The following is a 16,888-nucleotide window of genomic DNA, read 5'->3' as shown; positions in this document are numbered from 1 at the left end:
TCTGGTTTGCTCAGCAAATTGTTGATTCCTTTTGTGCTGAGTGTTGGGCCCAATCCTTCTCCGGTAGAGTGCAGCCAAGAATTACAAAGCGAGTCAACAGACGGTGGAACTGAGTTCATCTGAAAAGTAGCCAGAAAAAACCTCCAGCTATGTTCAAGGTGTCCATTTTTAGAAGGAAATTTGCTTAGGGAGATGAATACCAGCGCACTCAGGGTGAGCGCCTCCTTGTGTGTGTTTTGGATCTCAGCACAGCCACAGGGTGCCTTGCCACCCCCAGGGGTCGGGAATAGTGCATGCATGGGGAGGACCTATTATATTATTTTTCTTCCACCTTAATGAACTCCTCTCATGTCCACCTCTGATCAGTGGAGTATGACAGAGGGTGATTGAAGGCCAGTCTCCCAGGAAATGAAGTTTGTTCACACAGTCCAACTATGCTGGCCCTACTGCTGCCTGCCTCTGATTTATAGGACTGAAAATTCCTTCCTCTGGTAACAATAACGCTCTTAAACTCCAGACCCCTCTCCCTCACAGAACCTCCAGACAGGGCAGGCTGAGCTCAGGAGAGACGGGAGGCACCCAGCAAATATATCCATCAACGCAACTCGGGTTTCAAAGGAATACAACACCCCACAGGGTTAGGCTCACAAAGGCAGGAGTGGAGGAGTCTGACCATCATCCTGCAGCACCTCCTCCTGGGATGGGGCAGGACCAGGAGGGACTCAAGCAGGAGCCTCATCATCTCCTTATGCAGGGTGACAGCCCAGAGTGGTGTCCTGGGGGGCATTTGAGCTGTTTAGCTGATACTTGTTGCTGGAGCTGGAATGAGTCTGTATTTAGTGAAATAGGTGTACACCCACAGTGCAGCTTTAAGTTCAGCATCCATGATAGCAAGAACCAGAATAGTCACACATGCAAACTTCTTGGAGTCAGAACACCAGGTGCGATCCATTTTACCATCAAATTTTTGGGACAAGGAGAGAAAAAGAGCTTGAGCCCTTTTGAAATAGGATACTTGTGTGTGCCAAATTTCAAGGCAAATCCTGGCAAGACACAAGCTCATTCTGTAACTTTATTTATTTCTTTTTTAATTATCATTTACTTATTAACAGCTCTCTTTGGCTCTCATCTGAAGCTGCTGACCTGTTCCTCCTAGACACGGCAATTAGCAGGGAGACAATGATCTGCAGAGGGCAAGGAGCAGCCTGTGCTGAGGGGTGTGGAGGTGGGGAAGGGCTGTGGAGGTAGAGGGTCACCAGAGAAAGAGCTATTTATGGCCCCGGGAGAGAGGATTCAGTAAAAGACCATCTAGTTCGACTTGACTTCCTCTTGACTTCTCTGTTCTGGGAGATGTTGGTATGCCTCCCTGCCCCATGGGCTCCCACTGTACCTGGTGGCATTTAGACAGAAGGTCTGTGGGACAGTAACTCTGTGTTCATGCTGGTAGCTGGCACAGAGGGCTCTGATCTCTATCTCACGGTCTTCTGTGCTAACCACAGAGCAAGTAATTGTTTGACAAAAAGAGAAAGCAAATCTGGTTTAAACATGTGTGACTGGCCTCCAAATCTGGCCCAGCTCACAGTCTCCCACTACAAACAATGTTTTAGAAAATGCTCCTTGTTACAAATAAGTCTTTGCATACTTGTTTCTTCCATATTCCCTTCCCTTCATAGCAGGAACCTGACAGGGCTGGTCAGAACAACACAGGCTTCCTGGGCTGAGACCTCAGCAAGAAATGAGCTTTGCAGTGTAACTGAATGATGGTATATAGGAAGAACCCATCCTCTACAAAAAATGTCCATGGAGAGAAGAGTTTAAGGGATGATATTAAGTTAGACAACCATGTTAAACTGCATCTGAAAAGGAAATTGGTAATTCCTAATCTATTTTCTTGATGAAAGATGGGACTTTTTTTCCAAATGAAAAGCATTTTTATGGAGCAATCCTGTGAGATGCCAAATGTTTTGGCCCTGATCTAGCTAGATATTTAACCACGCACTTCATTTCTTAAGCTGCTCATGTGCTTAACCATTTTGCTGGATCAAGCCCAGAGCTCTCAGCATTCTGTGAGGTGTCAAAGGACCAGGGCTGTGTTTGCAGTAACATTACTGAACTCAGCATATAATGATTTTGGTCATCATACAGAAAATATTTCCCATAAATAAAAATACTTAGATTTCCTTGAGGATTTTTCTCTTAGATGTGTGTTTTCTAATCATGCCCTAGCAGAGACATTTCATAGCCATGGTATTTGTGACCAAGGTGTTCTTAAGTCAAATTCAGTGGGAGTTATCAGAAAAATGGTATTATTTTTAAAAATCCAAGATTCTCACCCAATTCCTGACTTTAAATGTGGAGACCCACATGGAAAGAAACTGAGTGTGTGACCCTTAAATCCACTCAAGTCTGGTGAAGATAGTTTGAATAGTTCACAGAACTGATTTAACAAATCATTTCAAACAATGGATGGGGAATTATCAGCTGATATCAGACAACCAGTGGGCAGGGAGCGACCAAGTTCTTGAGCAAAGCAGTTGTTTGCAGGTGGCTGAGTTCAGAAAGAAAGGATGGAAAATGAACCTGCCTGCTGGTTAACAAATGTGATCTGGAGTGGCTGAGTTCCACTGACCTTATTGAAGGAAGTACAATGAACAAGCAACAAGCAGCATTACATGGGAAAAGGTGAGCTTGATATCTAATCTTCTCCGTTGTAATGATGGTGTTAAATGTGCATGTGCAAAGCAAACGGATGAGATGGCATAACTAGAAAGAATTTGTAGAAGAGAGCAGAGCAGAAACAGGCTCTGTGAAAGCCAAAAAGGATGCATGCCAACGTTGTTTCTCTTGGCATAGGTCAAAAAGCAGGCTGTGTGACAGGAGAGAAATTGGAGAAGACTGAGATAATGCCCAATTAGATCATGCAGTTCTCCTCCCTGGGGCCCATGAAAGACTGGTAAGGAATTTTTCTGCTGGGAGGGAAAAAAGAAATTTGAAAAGCTTTCCTTCCCTCACAATACTTAAAACCCTGTTGAAAAAATACCTTTTGCAGCTTAATATGTTCACTCCTTGTTGACTCTTACATCAAAAAATACATTCCAATACCAACTATGAAAATGCACAGTAAGGCATCCTTCTACAGCAAAAATCTGAGATCTCACAGTCACCCTTGTGTATGGAGGCAATAATGAAAAGAGAATAGTTGTAAATAACCAAAAGGTTATTTACAGGAAAAACTCACCCATATGGAAGCCTTCAGTCTGCTGAGGACCACTGAGATAGTCACCACCAAGGAACAGTCTCCAAGAGATGCTGCCTTAGTCATGGTCAGCCCTTAAATGAGGTCTAGAGGAGGTGAAGTCAAGATCCACCCCTTCTGGGAGCACAGCTAAATTACTCTCACCTGTGCTCCCACAGCTGACCCAACACTTGCCTCAGCTGATTAATCAGAGGTTCAGGCTGTGATTACCAATTTCCCATACACCCTTGATATCACCTAAGTCCTCTTCATCCACATGCAATCCTGAGTTCTGTTCAGGAACTGGTGAGATCCTTGTGGGTCTTGCCACCATGATGTTACTCCCTTAATTTCATTCTACTTGATTTTTATCTCCTTATCTTTAGAGAGCAGTCCCTGCTGTTATTCTATATAACTCTATTTTCATTATCTTCTACCTATGTATATAGACTTCCCAGGTCTGTCTGCATCCTCAGCAATATTATTAATGCCTTTTGGACTTGGGACTGAAATTCTGCTCTCTGATATGCTGTGGAGATGTCAACCAGCTTACCACACAAAGACAATCAGAATCACAGTTCATCTTAGAAAACGTAGTTGCTTAAGTATTTTCTCATTATTACTGTATTTCCTCATTGCCCATGGAGAGGGGTGAGCTGATGACACCTGCTGCAGGGACAGATCAGCCTGTACATATGTAGTCTTTGTGATACCTTAACAGTGGGCTCATGAGCACCAGCAGCAATAGTAGTGGTTACAGGATTCAGATCAGAACTGGTCAGACATCGTGAGCGACTGGAGGGAAAATGCTGGGTTTCATGATTGCATCGTCAGGACAAGAGAAAGCAGAAGAGGCAGGAGCAGCCTTCTCTCGAGGCAGGCGGCACTAAATATGTTAGGAGGTGGCTGCAGATGGCTGAGCTCCGGCTCATCCCTCAGCTCAGTGCTCAGGAGGGCTCTGCAGTGGAGTGAATGGCCACAGTTTGGGCTGGGGACCTCAGTCACTGTCACCTGTGTGGAACCAGAGGGGTGGATGGCAGAGGGGGCTGCTCCAACATGTCTTCTTCTGGTGAGGAGGAGCCCTGTCCTTGCCAGGCTGAGGAAGGCCAGCTCAGCCCTGCATGACCAAGTACAACTGCCGCTGCTGTGTCCTTTCCCCCTGGTGCTGCGTTTATTAGCTGTGAGCCTTGGTTTTATGGGATCCCTCCCACCCAGCTTGCTCCTAGCTTAATGACAGGCTCATTAAAGACATGCCAATAAAGATACGTATGGTGCAAGAACAGTGCTAGGGTTTGCTGCATGCTCATCCTCTCCACCCGTGAGCCAGGTTCTGCACAGGGCTCAGCATTTGGGGGCAGGAGAAGTCAGAGATACCCTTGGAGCTTGTGGACCAGTTTTCATGCTCCGTTTTAGGGCTCTAAAAGTTGCATAAACTTTTCCCAGCGTGGGCTTTTTTCTTTCTTTCTTTTTTTTTTTTTTTCTACTTTCCCATTTCTAAGGAGGGAGGAACAAGGTCTCTTAATGAGGGGAGGATTAACAGGCCATAAGACTCGGCCCTGAAAGAGCCGTCCGTCTGTGGGGCCGCCCAGCAGGATGCAGGGTAATTGGATTGGACCCGAAGAGCACCTTGAATTGGTTCTGAAGCAGCCGCAGTGTGTTGCTCCAGAGGGGTCCGGGGCTGGGGAGGAGGGGAGCGTGTGGCTCTTTAGAGAAGCCAGAGCCAAGATGGGGGATCAGCCGGCTCATTAAGGGATTAGAGTGTTTGTTCTTCTCAAGACTTTTGTTGCTAAAACACTTTGCGCAGCATTTTCTGGAGCCTGGGGAGCTTAAAGAGCTTGTCAGAGCTCTGCTCTTGTCCCAGCACAGAAGCAGAGATGCTCTTTCCTCCGGCCTTCCTGCCAGTGCCGGTGGCGGATATTGCCAGTGACAGCCCTGCTCTCCCAGCCCTTCTCATCTCTGATCACAGTGCTTCTGTCTCTGTGGGTTTTGAAGTAAAGGAGGAAGAACTGGAAGAGGATGAAGCACAAGTCACGCATCAGGAGGGTGATCTTTGACAGTCAGGGACATGCTTGGGCTTCTAATATTTGTTGCATGGATAACTGAAGACTGCACCTGTTATGAGGTGCTCGCTGAAGGATTTCACCTCACCACGGGCTCTGTGTTTGGCCTCTAGCACTTGTGGTAGCGAGTCTGGCACACAAATGGTGCTGACTTGTGTGTCTGGCTAATTTGTGTATCTTCATACAAGTGCTGCTATAAATACTGTATAGACTAACATTATTACCAGCATTGTCTGAAATGTACGGGCTGTTGAGATGCAGTGCCAGAAGACAGGGTGAGGGTGGTGCAATGAGAGCGCAGCTGACCAAGAAGTCTGGTTCCCCTCTGAATAGCAGGGAAGAGATAAAAGCTCTAAAACTGTGGAATCATAAAATGGCTTGGGTTGGAAGGGACCTTAAAGATCTAGCCCCTGTTCTGTGGACATGGTTGTCATCTACCAGACCAGATTTAAGTCCAAATCAAAAAGCACACACACAGGAATACAGTCTATTAGGAGAACGTGTTGAGGATATGTTGATAAAGCTCTACTGTCATGAGTTTATCTGCCCCCATTTTAGGGACTCTTTTTTCCTCCCATCACTGTGGGGTTGGTGATTGCATGGCAGTGACGCTCATAGCACACAGCTGATGCCATGGGAGCTCTCCCTCCTGTCTGTGTGAACTGACATGATCTGGAAGGGGGAGGCAGTGCTTGTGCAAGGGCGCTGATATCCCCTTGACTCTTTGTCATGACCTTGCCATGATGCCATGAGTGGGTGATTCTAACATGCCTTGGGTTGCTGGGGCCATTTGTGTAGATTTTGGAAGAGGAGGAAGAGAGCAGCCTGGGATGTTGCTTGTGGCTCACTCCTGCATCCTGCCAGCAGCTCCAGTTGATGAGCATGCAGATGTGGCTTCCTTCCTCACTAGGCAGCTGGCTGCAAGCACAGCATGCTAGCTATGGGGTAAATTTGGCCCTTACCTTTAGTGATGTTTGGGAGCTGGGTTAGGGGGTGCTTCATCAGCTCTGTGGAGCAGCAAATGGAAGGGAGTTGTGCAAGATCTCTGAGGCTCCCGGTGTAAGTTGCACTCCCACCTCCTGGCTCGGCTGAGCAGGAGTTTCAGTGGGAAGCGTGTAGACTGGGAGAGAGAAGGGGACAGCCAAGCAAGCAGCAGAGGGGTGGAGGGGGGAGAGGGTTACAGGGAAAATAAATGAGACTCCCATGAAATTAATTGTTTGAAGGGAGTGCCCCACTCGGCTGTGAATTCTGAAATGATTATTGGATTTGCAGGCAGACGGGGAACAGAACAGGTCGGGTGCACGATTAATATCTTATTGATAGCGGATTAAGAGAGTGAGATCAAATCTTTAACTGAGTGGAGATGCAGTTTATCAATTTGTCACAAAAAATGTAGCAATCAGAAGTGGAGAAGATCAGGGGCGGCTTGTGGATCGATCTGTGTCAGTGCCTCACAGCATGGTTTTGCACTGAGTTTCCCCCAGGTGCTCAGGGAGCCAGAGGAAATGGGCTTGGTGCTGGCCATGCCAAGAAGGAATGTGGGGACAACTGAACCACTGGGAGCAGGTCATCACCAGGAGATGTTGGGTGCCTATGGGTGCTGTGTGATGGTGCTGTGGTGTGGGGTATGGCAAAGCAGTGATGTCTAGGGAGCACAGGCTTCCCAAGTGGGTGGTACTAGGAGGTTCAGCCCTTGGTATGGCATTATCTGGGCTTACAACCAGACAGGACTTCCAAGACTTCAGGCTAAGGTGAAGAACATGCTAAATGAGCTTTACAAGCACCTTCAGCTCACTGGCATTCAGCGAGGAAAAAGCTCGTGTGCTGTTGAGCCACGTGGCATGAAGTTGTGGGTGCTGTCTAGCTTTTGGGCCACAGATTTCCCACTCCTCTTGGAGATCTGATATTTTAACATCTGGGTGTGTGCATTTCTGAGTCCTGCTCACAGCACTAGTGTTCTCATCCTGCTGGTGAGAGCCTTCCTCCAAGCAGTCTGAACAGCCCATGTTCTAGGTTTTGAGAGTCCAGGCTGACTCCTCAGCCTTGAACACTTCCTATTCATGGCTCATGCATGAAGGATATCTGTGGCTGTTGAAAGTGTCTTGATTGAAGGTGTCTTGGTTGAAGATATCAAGACGTACCTAAAAGGGAAGAACTTCACCAAAAGTATCCACCTTAGAAAAAATGCCCTCTCTGCAACTTGAGGTGGTTTTGTTGGGAGTGTCGCCATCTCTGAAAAGTATATTGACTGTTTGGGATCTCATCAGAAACCCTGATGTCTTAGTTATGAAAATCTGAGTTTTCTCAATTAGAAAATAAAAGTCATTTCTGGACCATGTAGCTATGAGCTTTTCAAAGTAAGCCCTAAAGGCTAAATAAAAAACAGAGGGCAAAGGAAGAAAAGCTCGTAGTCAGATGGCTGGTTGCATTTGTTTTAATGAAATCAAACTTTTGATTTGCAGCTCTCCCTTATGGATTTTTTGTTGTGAATACTTGGGTATAGCGAACAGGGAAAATAAACCCAAGGCAAATGTTTAATGAGCACCTCTTTCAGAGCAGGCACTGGAAGCAGCTGTGATGTCTCTGCAGCAGAGCCTGGCACCAGACTTCAGTCACCAGTTGGACTCCAGCATTTTTTATTTTTTATTGCTAAAGCAAAACTTCCTGCTATTCCAACAGATGGGGGATGGCCTGTAGAAGCCAGCAGCCTCCTTGGTGGGCTGTGGAGTCAACAGGAGTCTGATAGCAATTTCCCTTCTCCTAAGGCCTTGCAGAGCTGTTTCACTCCCTTGGGCCTTTGCAAACGAAGTTGTGCACCTGGGTGAGGCGCGTGATGGTGGAAAGTCTGTTCTTACTGAAGGCAGTCTCTCATGCCAGCGCTGCTAGCTCTGAAGGCAATTACATTCTTGCTAGTGTTGTTGAGTTCCTGTGTGAGGCCTCCTGGCTTGCAGTAGTTTTCAGAGTCCTAGGGTGTACAGGTAGGAAAGGGCCCCATCTGGAAGCCACTGAAAGCTGAATAGAGAAGATGAAGGGGAAGGAAAATCAAAGGTGAGATGGTTAATCAGTGGCACTGGCTTGCTGCCTGCTGTTTATTCCACCATACCGTGCTGCCTTTTTCCCATCAGCATGTCAGCTTCCTTCCAAGTTTATAGTGTGCTCCTGAGAACCAGTGAAAGGCACTAAGCTGCTGGGAGGGCTGTATGCACCATGGTGGAGAGCTGAGGACTCCTTAAGCTCAATAACACAGCCGGCTAAAACAACTGATGTGACTTTTTCTGCATTGGCACAGGAACAAAAGACCTGGTTTAACTGGTATGTATTATCTGAGCAAGACTAGCGCACGTTTACTGCAGGGATATGTGATCTCTGGCTTTTCTGTTTGCAGAGCCCAGAGGAGAGAAAGAGAAGGTATCACATGGAGATGTAGGCACACACTGAGATACATTCTGCCCAAACAGGCTCATGGCAGAAACTGTGATGCAATCAAACCTGAAGAGGAGAGAGTGCTAGGGATAAAACTAAGAGAGGCAGGGCATGCTGAGAGGTGTGGAGGGAAGGTAAAGGGGCAGGAGATGGGGGGCACTTCAGATGACACTTCGCTGCTCTTTCTCTGTGCTACTATGAAAACACATTTAAAGCTTATGTAAAGAGCCTTTGTTTTGGAAAGAGCACCAAATTAACTGTGATGTTAAGGCTGCCTTTCATCAAGCTCAGGGCCTCTTGTTCATTTTCCCCCCAAAGTCCTTTATAGCTTCCACTTTCAGAGAAAGCAGGGCTGGGCAACCTTCCCTCCACTGTCCCACCCATGGCTGTGGGGAGGGCCAGGCCACTCATGGCTGTCATATGACTGGTGTGGCGTTCCCCAGCACCAGGCTTGGGGGCTAATTAATGCATTCAGGGGCGCTGATGGAGTGGAAAGGCGCTTGTCTGGCGGCAGGGAGCTGCGCTGGGGGGCTGGCGCTCCCCACACTCCTCCCTACCACCAGCCAGGCATCCCTCAATGTCTCGTGCTTGGCAGTGTCCCACTGCTTCCTAGTCCCCTGTACTGGGATGAGGGGAGGCTGGGAGGAAGGGAGGAAGGGAAGAGAGAATGGCAGCAGGAGAGGCTGAGGTCAGCCAGGCGCTGCGAGCTGGGGTGCTGGCTGGTGGGCGAGGGGCACTGCGGGGCCCTCTCCTTTCACTGCCTCCCAGTTCTGCTCCACAGACCTTCCCTTTGTCAGCCCTCTGAATGGCAGCCCTGCCCGCCTGTGGCCCCACTTTTAATTAGGGCTTCCGCTGCCCGCGCCTGCCCCTCCACTGCTGCCTGGCCTCCCTTGGCCTCCCCCCACTGCTTTTAAATTCTTTGACACAATTTAGGGCCTCTCTCACTTGCCCTGGCTCTCGACCGGGATAGGAGAAAGGCAAAGGGAAGCCAGCCGGAGCACCAGGGGCCTGGCATGTCCAGGGCTCTGATTCAGGGGCAGGCACAGGGCTGTCCCTGCTGCCAGCCCAGCATAAAGCAAACATCTCCTGCCATAGCCCACATTGTGGGGCTGGGGGGGCTTGGTGCCTTAGTAAGGGTTCATGCCAAGAGAATGCTCACAGCTGAATCTCCCCCAAGCCTTCCCTCCATGCAGCAGGCAATGGGGTGCTTAGATATGGGTTTGGCCCATGAGACATGCCCAAGATGTTTTCTGAGAGTGTTCTGTAGACAACTTTTTCATATATATGACAGTTGATGTTCCTAGCAGTGCTTTCCCTGGTATCTCAAAGAACTTAGCAGTTCTATTTTACTGCTTCCAAGGACCAACAACTTCCAAGATCATCCAGTCCAGCCATCTACCTACCACCAATATTGTGTACCACCAGTATTGCCCACTAAACCATGACCGTAGGTGCCACATCCCTATGGTTTTTGAACAGCTCTAGGCATGTTACTCCACTGTCTCCCTGGACAGCTTGTTCCCATGCTTCTTTGCTCTTTCTGAGAAAGGGTTTTTCTTAATATCCAGCGTGAACCTCCCACGGTGTAACTTTAGGCTAATCTGTCTTGTCCTATCAAGAGATTTGAGTGACCATGTATGGCTAATCTTCCATGGAGAAGTGAGATTCTGTGTTTATATAGATACACACAAGGAAGATAAACAGCTTCATCCAGCATTTGTAGATCCTTTTCTGACTAAATCTTGTCTTGTTTGCTCTTCCCTGGGACAAGTGAGCCAGAAGCCTACTTTACATCGACACTTTCGATATTCCAGCTCTGAAGAGTGGAAAAAACACTGTGGAATAGAGGTGATCATGAGATAAGCAGAACTTCCTCATTGTATTGCAACTCTCCCTCTCCTTTTCGTTCTTAGCAGCTGTTGGCAGTGGGGAGCCTCTGCTCAGCAGTCCCCATGAGTGCTGGGTCTGCAGCTCCAGCCACAGGAGTTCCATCCCAGCCCAGAATTCACCTTGGTGCCAGCAGCACTCAGCCACAAAAGCATGGCTGCTTCCCAGGCTGCTAATACCTGTGCATGGCTGGTGTGGAACGGCCTCAGTGCCAGCTGGGTTTGCGCCATGGCAATGAGACCCAGCAAGCATGAGAGGAGCGGATGCTGAGGTGCAGGCCAGGGTGGGTGGTGTGGTTTGGATGTTTCTACCTCATCTGATACAATCAGCATTGCTGTGCACATGAGAGGAAAGTTGTTCGATAGGAATGACCCATGATGCTGGGTTAATTCTGTTTACAAAAGAATAAATATTATAGCGGTGTCTTATAAAAGAGAATCAATAGCTTCCCTTTGCTGGGTGATCCCTTCATGTCTTCGAAAATCGATTCCCCCCCATTCCCCTCCTCCTCGCTGCACAGCTATCTGTTTTTCGGGGTGACGGGGGGGTCAGGCGATTATTGAAGTATATGTGAATTTACAATATTAACGACTCACGACGGTGTGTCCGCAGGTTCACGGTGAATTAATTATCTGTTTAAGAAGCCATGAAGAAATCAATCAATGAAAATTTCTCACTCTTTTGAGAGTGAGGAAGCTTGTCAATTTTTTTATTTTTTTTTAAACATGCACCATATTTAAAGGAGCAGTACAGCCTTTTTTCAGATGAGGAGAAATGGGAGGGATGTAGTTTTGGGGCTGTGGAAGACCCATCCAGTTGGGTGCAGAACTGGTGTCAGCAGCAGCTCCACTGCTGACCTGTTCAGTGGGCAGAAGGCACTAATAAACATCCCAAGGTGATTTTGACTTGAGCCAACAATTCTGATGTGTGAATATAAGGCCTGGCTTTGTCTAGCATGTGCTGTCTGGTGGGGATGTTCCGGGCTGCAGACAGTGGGTTCTGTCAAGACAAGGTCTGCTCCTACTTTTCCAACCTTGTTGCACCTCTCTTGGAGACTCATCTGCTGTCACTGAGGTGTCAGAGAGCAGCACATGGCTGCATCTCAGCTGCTCCAGGCTGGGTACAGTGAGACATGCACCTTCTACTGATGGCAGCATGAGGGTGGGGATGGTAAACTGGAAAGAGATGCTGAAAGCAACAATCATAGGATTGTTTGTGTTGGGAGGGACCTTTAATGACAGCCACCTTGAGATGTGCTGGAAGAAGCTGAGCAGAGTTCTTTTTGCCTCAGACAGTCTTCAGCATTGACTACTGTCTAAATTTGGGATAGCTACTGGAGAAGAGGCACCTTGTGCCTGCTCACCTGAACAGACTCTCTGGGCCTCCTCTGCAGAGGCAGTCAGACAACTCTGGACAGCAAATGACCTGAGGCTGATCATCTCCCCACCTGGTGCTAAAACTGCGGCCAGGGGTGGGACCCTTGTGTTTATACAGACCTGATCAGCAGGCGTTTTGCATCGCCAGGGACCTGCAGTCATCCAGGAGGATGAAGGGATGTGCTGGGTTATAGCAACATATATACCATTAACAGCATCTGTCTGACATCTTTACATTATCTTGATGATGTTTCTCTGAATGGGGTTTGATAACTCATAAATATTGGATCTGAGCAGTATGTGTACATTTCAGGCTTTGGCAGGAAAAGCCATATCAACTTTGATGCCAGTCAGAAATTGGAAAGGGAAAAATGAACCCCTGAACTGCTCTGAAGGTGAAGGGGTTTGTCTGTAATTCCTTATACCTGCACTGTCCTTCCTAAAAACTGCTCCATATCACCTCTCTGGTGTGTCTATGGAGAATCTCTTGCATTGTCACCTAGGTACTGACTGATACTGCAGTTAAATGGGAAACAACTGGCTCAAGTTCAAGTGGGGAGGAGGGGAAGCTGAAAGGAGAGGAGAGCATGAGACATGCAGGGCTTTGGCATAAGAAGTGAGCTTGGACGCCACTCCTTTTCATTGTCAGTAGCTACCAAACAGGCAGCAAGGTGAGGATGATGCAGAGAGAAAGCCACAGTGTTTGGGCAGAGGGGAGGCAAAGGGATAGTGTGTGAGGACAGTGGTGGCAATCAGCTGGAGATCCTAACAAACAGGCTCAAGGATGGGCAGAGTAGGAACAACCTCTGAGTCTGCTTCTGCCCTCACAAGCCCAGGCAGACATGGCCCCTTCCCAACCCCATAATCCTACTGGCCTGTGTGGAGAGGAGTCCCCGCCAGGCACACCCATTGCTGTAACTGGAATGGAGAGAAGAGCCCATATTGACACAGGAGCATCTGTGTCAGTAATTGTCACGCAGCCTGGCAAATTGCTTCAATGTGCCATCCCCTCCAGCCGTACAGCTCAGCAGTGGCAGCAGGCCTGGGGGAGGGCTGTGCTGCTGCCAGAGTCAGCGAGAACCCCAGACTTGATGGAAGGAGTCAGGACCCCACAGGGACCCATTGGGTCCTAGCCCAGGTCCCTCCTTGACAAGGTCTCATTCAATGGCTACTACTCTGACTGCAGAGCTTTGTTTAACGCAGACCAGTTCTCCTTTGTGCTATAACCCTGATTTAGATCACAATGAGAGGAAAAATCCTCATTGGCTTTTATGCTGTCCTTCACACCTGCAAACGTGTGGAGACTATTGTAGCACCTCCCAAACTGCTCATTCTTGGGGCAGCATAACTTCTGACAAATACATTCACTCCTAGAAAGTGTATTACAGTGACACAGAAAGCGTTGTGGCATCACATCATCCAGATGCCAGAAGTAGTAATTGTTACAAGGGGATATAAGGCTCTGTTACTTGACTGTTATGAACCAGGGATCCTTACCTGTTTCCTCCTGATAAGCACCCAGCTTGTCTCCCATCCATATGTACATTTGCTTCCTCAGTCTAGAAAAAGATAGAAAAGAAATGAAAGGTGAAACTTCCAGCAGGGATTAGATACCCAGTTTGAGGGCATATAAACCACAGCTTTTGAAATGCTGCAGATGGGCCTTCCAGTGCCCATTGAGGTCACCAAACTGACCAGAGGTGGTTGTATCTCTGTCCGTTCTTTTTCATTACTCGCTACTTATGCATTTATTTTTAATAGTAGTGCAGTTCTAGAAGAGATTATCAAATTTTCTTCCCTGGGTCCAAGCATACAACTTTATCTAGGAGACTCCAGACCTAATCTGGACATTCTAAAACAAACAGGGTCTTCAGAATTTGGCTTTGTGTAGGAAACTCTTAAAAAAAAATGCATTTAGTTATAAAAGATCCTGGTTAAAGCCAGTCTTCTCATACACTGCCACTGAATAGGTGTCCCTGCACCTTGCAGGGATGCAGCCCCCCTTGTGTTCTAGCTTCTCCAGCATTGAGAGAACCAGTCAACAAAAACAAAGCTGACAACAAAACACCTGCAAGCTCAAGCATAGCCATTCAATTGAATACTAATCATTTTACCAGCATTGCTTTAATGGCTATGGATTTTGCCTATAAATTGAAAAATGTCTGTGTTTGAAATGGAGACCTAATATTCTGTCTTCCAGAGGAGATGTCATTGTTCAAAGCTGTTCTCAAGGCATGGTATAATGTGGGACTGCAAGATCTCCTGGGCTTTCCCAATACAGTCTAGTTTGGGTTCCACCACCCCTTTGTGGAGCTTACAGATGGGTAACTAATGCCATGCTCTGTCCTTTGGGTTAATGCTTTGATTTCCTGCAGGCAGATCTCTAGCCCTAGCAAAAGCAACTTGGTGATATTATTAGTTTAGTTAAATATAACGCCCCTGTTGCCAAATAGATGCAAGTGAAGGAATCCAGTGATTTCAAATCAGCTGCCTGTTGAAACCAATACACTTCATTTATCTCCAGGCCTCTCAGGTAACCATATAATGGGTAAATGGGTGTTTGTGTCCTGCATTAGAGAGAATATAAATAAAATAACATACTAAACAAGAAATTCCAGGTGTTTGCTAGAAACTAAACACAGAACTCAGCTTCATAAGATTGATACAGCCTTGCAGGGTGACAGGTTCCAACAGAGATGTGGTTATGAAAACCAAATGAACATCACGTGCATAAGGGGTGGCATCCCTGTGCGTGGTAGGCAGTGTTTCAGATGAACCACCCTCTGCCCTAGGTTCACTAGGAAGGAAAGTTCCAGCTGCACTTTAGCCACATTCCTATCAGATCGGAAATGCCACAGGGGCAGTCAATGGAAAAGTCAAGCTCCACAGCTAGAGCATTGATTCAGAAGACCTGAATCAAAGGAGGGAAACACTGTGGTTTGAAATAGACCTTCTGTGTTTGATAGTACTGGACAATAATATTATGCAAAAGGGATGAAGAAGCTAAGAGGATTAGATGCTAATATACTGCTAGGAAATACAAGCAGCTGCTCTCATGGAATATATTTATGTCCTCCATATTGCAACTACAGTTGGAAGGAGGACCTCCCAAAATACCTGGGGAGTTCATAACCTTGTGTAGCATCTGAATCACAGCAGATATGCACTTCAAGGCATAGAGATAGGCTTATATTACAAGAGATGTTCCCATAGATGCTTCAGAGGCCAAGGACTTTCCAAACTGAATGTTTCTGGTCTGTAAATCTGTTTTCTCCCACTTCCTTTCCCGGTAGAGCAAACACAAACTTCAATTTGACTGATCCACAAAGTCCAGGTAATTGTTGTGAGGTTCCCACCAGAGAAAGGTCCATTGTTCAGTCCATTCAAGTATGTGCCCATCCTGTGGCATGTCTCCCCTGAAAAACAGCCCAACCAGATGCCTGTAAGAAGAGAAGCTCACCTGTGCCAACTCCCTGTGTCTAGGCACATTCCTCCAGGGCTACGTGTGAGCAAACAAGCCATGCATCTTGCATCTATCCAACCCTGACCCCTCCTATGTGCTGCCATGCTCCAGAGCTCAGCTCTGACTGTACCTGCCAGCACAGGCACACCCAGTGAGAGACAGTGCCTGCTGTCAGCTGCAGATGCTGAGTGGAGAGGTTTGGCCAAGGACACAGAGGAAAGAAGAGTGACCACTTGAACCTGGATCCCAACCAAGTACACTATCCATTTGTGACAATGTTTGAACAGCAATTGCTGAAATTTATTTATTTATTTATTTTCCCAGGTTGAGCTCTGTCTCTACAGATACGTCACAGCTTTTCTGGCCTGTTGAAAGAGGATATTCTGCCAGGGAGGCAGCCTAACTCTTTCACTTCTTTGTAAGGCAGGGAAGGAAAGTTCCTCTCAGTCTGAGCTGATACCTTAAGGCAGGTGCAGTTAAAGATGCATCAGGAGAGCCCTTCTTTGCTGGGAGACCTTCCAGACCCACACTGAGAGGAGGAGTTCCCAGAAAAGGACTTCCAGCTGTTCAGCAGGTAGTAACAAATTGGGCTGTGCTGTGAACCAGGCAACAAGGAACTGAGTACTTCCCAGTGGGTCATATACATTCTACCTGTTTTGGTCTCCAATTGCTTCTACACCCACTACTATTCCTACCACCAAGAACATGTATTTCTGTGTTTTCTGTTCTTTCTTTTTTAATACTTAAATCTGAAGGGCTAGTATATAGTTGGAATAATACAAGTATATAGTTGTAATTACAGAGTAAATAGATAGCCAGAGGATATCTAAGAAAAGACTCACCAGTGTTGAGGCTTCCAGCTGAGATAGATGCTCACCAACATTGAGGCTCACAACAAAAACTCCACAAAAGAGCAACCTCCAGAAAGAGATGCTGCCTTAGTGGTGGTCAGCCCTTAAATGGGATCTAGGAGAGGTAGAGTTGAGCTCCACCCCTTCCAGGAGCACAGCTGAATTACCTTCACCTGTGCTCCTGCAGCTGACCTGTCACTTGCCTCAGATGGTTAATCAGAGGTTCAGGCTGTGATCAACAGTTTCCCTTACAGCTAGGTTTTTCTCTAGGTCTTGCCAGTTAGAGTGAAGATCATCTGCAATTAAGATCTTCCAGAATCACGTCATCTTGATAAAGATATTTGAGCCAAAGGAGGCTAATTTACAGCTAACAACTTAGCTTGCTGCAGTGAAGCCCCAAGGTTCATCTGTGATCTCTTGCATTTTGCCATCATCAAGTGTCACCAGAAAGGTGCTGGCTATGTGTATGTCCCCTTTCCCACATGTCTTGGTGAGAGCACAAAAGGAAACCTTAAAGGTATCTACTACTCAGGCTGATCATCTCATCAAATGTTTTCTTTCTTAGTGCACAAGGCAATGCTGTGACAGTGAGA

At 47.1% G+C, this 16,888-nt stretch overlaps 1 long non-coding RNA gene across 2 annotated transcripts; it reads right to left on the bottom strand.

Moving 5' to 3' along the window:
• Positions 1-7,759: 7,759 nt before the first annotated feature.
• On the bottom strand, positions 7,760-16,398 carry LOC107315790. Of its 2 annotated transcripts, XR_001556058.2 has the most exons (4): positions 16,287-16,398; positions 15,338-15,397; positions 13,479-13,540; positions 7,760-8,307 (listed from the first exon to the last, which is right to left on the bottom strand). It is a non-coding gene; the product is annotated as an uncharacterized LOC107315790 (long non-coding RNA). The 2 variants fall into 2 exon arrangements; XR_001556057.2 differs by lacking the exons at positions 7,760-8,307; positions 13,479-13,540 and having other exon boundaries at positions 14,844-15,397.
• Positions 16,399-16,888: the final 490 nt, after the last annotated feature.

Source organism: Coturnix japonica, chromosome 6 (genome assembly GCF_001577835.2).
Source record: "Coturnix japonica isolate 7356 chromosome 6, Coturnix japonica 2.1, whole genome shotgun sequence".
Lineage (NCBI taxonomy): Eukaryota > Metazoa > Chordata > Aves > Galliformes > Phasianidae > Coturnix > Coturnix japonica.
This window is presented reverse-complemented; position numbering and strand designations above follow the sequence as displayed.